Below are 5974 nucleotides of genomic sequence, written 5' to 3'. Positions count from 1 at the left end.
AATAAGTCAGAAAGAGAAAGATACTCTGTTATCACTTATATGTGGAATCTAAAAAATAAACCGATGTATATAACAAAACAGAAGTAGACTCTTAGATACATAGAACAAACTAGTGGTTACCAAAATGGAGAAGGAAGGGGGGAGGGGCAAGTTAGGGATATTTGATTAAGAGGTACAGACTACTATGTATAAAACAGAGAAACAACAATGATATATGGTACAGCACAGGAAAATATAACCATTGCTTTGTAATAACTTTAAATGGAATATAATTTATAAAAATACTGATTCACTATGTTGTATACCTGAAACCAATATAATATTGTAAATCAACTATACTTCAATTTAAAAAAATGAGTTGTTATTTGGGAGGAGATGGGTTTCCCCTCCTCCCCAATTGTTTCTTTGAGCCTAGATGGAAAAATCAGTGAAACTAGTTTTAACTATTTTGCTCAGAGTGACTGGTCATCAGCTATCCATAGTCTTTGAGAAATCAACTTCAGATCTCAGAGTTGGTTCTCTCCCTATGGATAAAGGGGAAGCTCCCACACAAGACTGCTATGTAAACAAGTAAATATCTGTCTATAATGTAAAAAGACACAATGTAAGTGTCTACAAAAATCCTATTTGTAGAGTGGAAATTCCATTAGAACATTGCTCAATAGGACTTGCATTCAGATACATCACTTGGCAAGTAATAATGGATGGCATGGGCACACAGCCTAAGAGTTTATAAAGCACTTCCACTCCCATTATTTCATTAAACTTCACAACAAATCCACAAGATGGAGGGCATTCACTTCTGTGAATGAGGGCATTCAGTGGCTTAAATCAGTGAAAGCATTTGTTTTTACTCAATATAGGGGCAGGACAGGAATAAAGACACAGACGTAGAGAATGGACTTGAGGACATGGGGAGGGAGAAGGGTAAGCTGGAACAAAGTGAGAGAGTGTCATGGACTTATATATACTACCAACTGTAAAATAGATAGCTAGTGGGAAGCAGCCGCATAGCACAGGGAGATCAGCTCGGTGCTTTGTGACCACCTAGAGGGGTGGCATAGGGAGGGTGGGAGGGAGACACAAGAGGGAGGAGATATGGGAATATATGTATATGTATAGCTGATTCACTTTGTTATACAGCAGAAAATAACACACTATTGTAAAGCAATTATACTCCAATAAAGGTGTTAAAACATTAAAAAAAATAAATATAGAGTGTTTACTCGTTCTATATTGCTGGTCAGTGGAGGATTCTGGTCCATGTCATCTTCACACAGAAACCCAGGCCAAAGGAAGCACTACCATTTTGAATGTTGTCCAAGGGGAAGAGAAGACAGTGAATCATGTGATCTCTGAAATGCTTCCACCCTAAAGTGACACACATCACTTCTGCTCCTATTTAATTGGTCAGAGCAAGTCAATGGCCACATTTAAATTAAAGGGGGCAAAGAAGTATAATAACCCCATATTCCTGAAAGTAGAAAGGAAGTGAATAGTGGTGACAGTAGTAATTTCCATCACAGCCTTATTTTACAGCCGAGAAATCCAAGACTCAGAGGTATGACATGTTGAGGGAAAGAGTTTCGAATTGTTGACCGAGCTTACAATAAAGGATGTTTAGGTATTGTTACTAAGAGATAGTATCATTTCATTTGAAAGAAGGTTCTTAAAAGTTGAGAATATGAGAACCCCAAATCGTGCCACTCACTGAGTTCCTTAAGCAGGTGATATCACTTCTCTGAACTTCCATTTCCTCATCTATAATATGCGGCTAAAAGATTAAAAAGAAAAGCTTGCAGGGTTGATTGATAATTGGAGTTAATTGGAATTAATGTGGATAAAGTGCCTGAGCCCAAACTCAGTTATTCTAACCCCAAATTTATCCTCCTTGACTCTCTTAGGTGTGCCAGAACATGGAAATCTCATGGAGCAAGTCTTAGTCCAATTCTTCTCTGTCTATTTCCCATTGTGACATGTGAATAGGTGAGAGGATAGAAAGGAAAAGGAAAACGTGAGACAAGAAGGAAGGTCAAAAAATAAAAATTAAAAAAAGAAGGAATATCATTTTTACCAAGAGTTCAGAAATACCCTTTTATACCCCATTCCCTCTCTTTACAATGCCCTCTCCTGTCTCCTTCTTCCAGTCAACCCCTACTTATCCTTCAAGACTTAGGTCAATCCAATCATTTTTCTGGGAGGTACTCCCAGACTCCCTCATGCTGAATTTGATGCCCCTTCTCTAAACCTCCAAATCACATTTTGTCTAGGTCTATCTCAGCACTTAGCACATGATGTGTAAGTATTTGGCATATAGCAAACACTTAATAAACATCTATGTAAGGAATGAATAATATCATTGTATGGCATAGAAGTATCCTGTTGATTTTTCTATCTAGCCTCATTTCTCTCTATCCATCTCCTTACCCTGCCTCACCTATTCCTCCCACCAGCACCCCAAACACACACTTGTTATTCCAGAAATACTACACCGTTTACAGACCCTGAATTCCCTCAGAATCCCCAGCCTTCCATCTTTGCACATCCTGCTTCCTCTGCATGGCATGCTCTCTCACCACCTTTCAAACCGTTAATCATCTTTTGGCAGAAGCTGAGGACATGGTAGTTTCTGAAACTAGGCCACCTGTGTTTAAGTTCCAGCTCTGGTTATTAGCTGTGTGACTTCAGGCAAATCATCTAACTTCTCTGGGTCTCTGTTCCCCTTTTATAGGGCTAATAAAAGTACCTACCTAATAGGCTTGTTATGGAGAGGAGATGAGTTACTACATTTGCATTGTTTATAAGCATACCTGGTACACAGTAACCTCTATAGAAGAGCTTGCTATTATAATTTAAATCTTAGCATCAGTACTACCTCTGTCTATGCTGGGGTGGCAAATGGTCAGGTTGCAGGCTATATTTTATTAGGATCACATGGTGTTTACATTTTATATTGCAATGCCCTCCAATTAAGTAGAAACTCTACCACTCCCTGTATCCACCTGTTTGATTCATTTGCCTGGTCTTGGAAGCTTTGGGTTTGCAATCTTGAGTAATCACATCTCTTTTCTGACCCCCTTGGACAAACTCCCACAGGTTCAGTGCATACCTCCATTAAAGCAGTTCTACAAATAAGTTCATTTGTATCATTTTTTTTAGATTCCACATATAAGTGATATCATATGATATTTGTCTTTCTCTGTCTGACTTACTTCACTTAATGTGATAATTGTTTAGGCCCATCCATGTTACTGCAAATGGCATTATTTCATTCTTTTATTATGGCTGAGTAATATTCCAATGTATATGTATACCACATCTTCTTTATCCATTCATCTGTTGATGGACATTTAGGTTACTTCCATATCTTAGCGATTTACCAATGGGGAAATTTGGGGGGAGGGATAAATGAGGAGTTTGGGATTAACATATACATACTACCATATATAAAATAGATAAACAACAAAGACCTACTGTAAATCACAGGGAACTCTACTCAATATTCTGTAATCACCTGTATGGGAAAAGAATTTGAAAAAGAATGGATATATGTATATGTATAACTGAATCACTTAGCTGTACACCTGAAACTAACACATTATAAATCAACTACACTCCAATATAAAATAAAAATTAAATTAAAAAATAAATAAATTACATGTGCCATAAATGAATGTCTGACTTGCACAGAATTATGATAGGTTATACTAATTTTGTGTGGCATATTTGTATTTAGTGATTCTTAAACACAGCATGTAAGTGCATATATAGTGGGAAAACTGTGAAAGCATGAGTACTATTCTTTTCAAATAAATCTGTGACACTGATTTCCAATTATTAAAAATTTAGAATATCAAATTAGTAGTAGTTAGAGAGAAGTTTTACACTGCTGACTAAGTTGGGAATCTTCACCTACACCTATTTTTAATCTCACAAATTATTAATTACCTGCAATATAGTCTAGATGCATTCTTTCTGTAAGACTGTTTAAAAGAACCGCATGACTGTAAATAGGGTCTGACACAATCATCACTGTGCAATAAGCCAGACAGTATAATAAACTTACCCTGTTATTTCAAACAAACAAACAAAAAAGCAGTTCTACAGCCTTCTGGTTATTTTCTTGTCTGTCTTCACTCCACTGTGAGCTTCTTGAGCAAAGGGATGGTGATCTCAGTATTGCTAGTACCTAGAAAGTTGCCTTACACAAAGAATTGCTCAATAAACACTTATTGAATGACTGACTGAATGAATGAAATGAAATGAATAGTTGATGTAGCCCCTATTGTCACTTAAGAACAGGCTTCTGGAGAGAGTTATAGGGTTTCTTTGCAGGCAAACCTAAACTCTAGAAGCCATCTGCAGAGAGCTTTCTGGTCCTGGCTGGCTGATTTAAAGAGCTCTCTTTAATTCCTTTCCTCCAAGGCCTCATCTTCTCTGACAGTCATTAATGGGATCAAACTAATGAGACTTAGCCACAAAGGCAAAAGAGGCACAACACAGCACAACTCCCTTTGCCTTTGTAAATAACTTGGAATTTGTCAGGATAAGAGCTGAGGTCTCCTAAAATGAAAAGACATGCATCCTTTTTTTGGGAAGATAACAAGCTCAGGGTTTGCACAAAATTTTCCCAAAACAGCGTTCCATCTTTAGAAGTGATGAATTGTTTTTTCTAAGTTAAGAAAGTGGGGATGTGTCCATATGTCATTTGGCTAGGACCCTAGGCTGTGTGACCCAGGCCACAGGTTTACAGGCAGAGCAGGCTTCATGGATTTACTTTACTCTGCTTGGGAAATGCACCTTTAATAGGTGTACATACATTTGGGAGTAATAGGACTGGATGTCATGCATCCCTAGTGGCTACAGTGTGATCCAGTGGAAAGATCACTGGATTTGGAATCAGACAAAGCTGGATTGGAGTCTATGGCAAACAGACGTTAATGTGGCAACCATAACCTCCACTTCTGGCACTGATATGCCTGTGTAATGCCCTCCCCTTGAGTAGGGGTGTAACCTGTGATTTGCTCCTCACCAAAAGAATATGGCAAAGGTGATGAAATATCTCTCTCATGATTATATTATGTTACACAGTCATCCCTCAGTATCTGTGGGGGATTGGTTCCAGGACTGCCTGCAGACACCAAAATCTGTGGATGCTCAAGGCCCTTATACAAAACGGTGTAGTTTTGGCATAAAACCTACGTAATCTTCTTGTATACTTTAAATCATCTGTAGATTACTTATAATAACTAATAAAATATAAATGTTATATAAATAGTTGTAAATACAGTTGCCAGAGCACAAGTTTTGCTTTTTGGAATTTTCTGGAATTCTTTTTCTAATATTTTTGATCCATGGTTGGTTGAATCCATGGAAGTGGAACCCACGGATATGGAGGGCCAACTGTTAATGGCACCATCTTGCTTGCCAACTCATTCTCCCCTTGCTGGCTTTGAAAAACAAGCTGTGGTAAATCCTACAAGGAACTGAATGCTGACAACAACCACATAAGTGGGGAAGCAGATTGTTCCTTAGTTGAGTCTCCAGACGAGAACCCAGCCCTGGCCAGCACTTTGATTGTGGCCTTGCAAGACCCTAAGCAGAGAACTCATCTAAGCCATTCCCAGAGTTCTAACAAAATAAATTATGAGATAATAAATGTTTGGTGTTTTAAGCTGCTAAGTTTGCGGTAATTTGTTACACAGTACAGCAAACCAATACAGAGTTGTACCTCTACTACTCCACCACATGACTCTGGGCATGTGCCTTCCCCTTTCTTGGCCTCTATTTGCTCATCTGTAAAATAGGAAATGATAACCATGCAAATCCTTACCCTGCCCCCTTTCCAGGGGACTTTAGAATCCAATGAATGTGGGAGCTCTTTGTAAATCATAAAGCCTGATACAAATGTGAGGAATGCCTGTTATTTTTCTTTGCAGACTCTCCAGGGCATAGCAGCTCAAGTAGATGACCT

This window comes from Grampus griseus, assembly GCF_964374135.1.
Source record: "Grampus griseus genome assembly, chromosome: X".
In the NCBI taxonomy this organism is placed as follows: domain Eukaryota; kingdom Metazoa; phylum Chordata; class Mammalia; order Artiodactyla; family Delphinidae; genus Grampus; species Grampus griseus.
Note: the sequence above shows the minus strand (reverse complement) of the source record.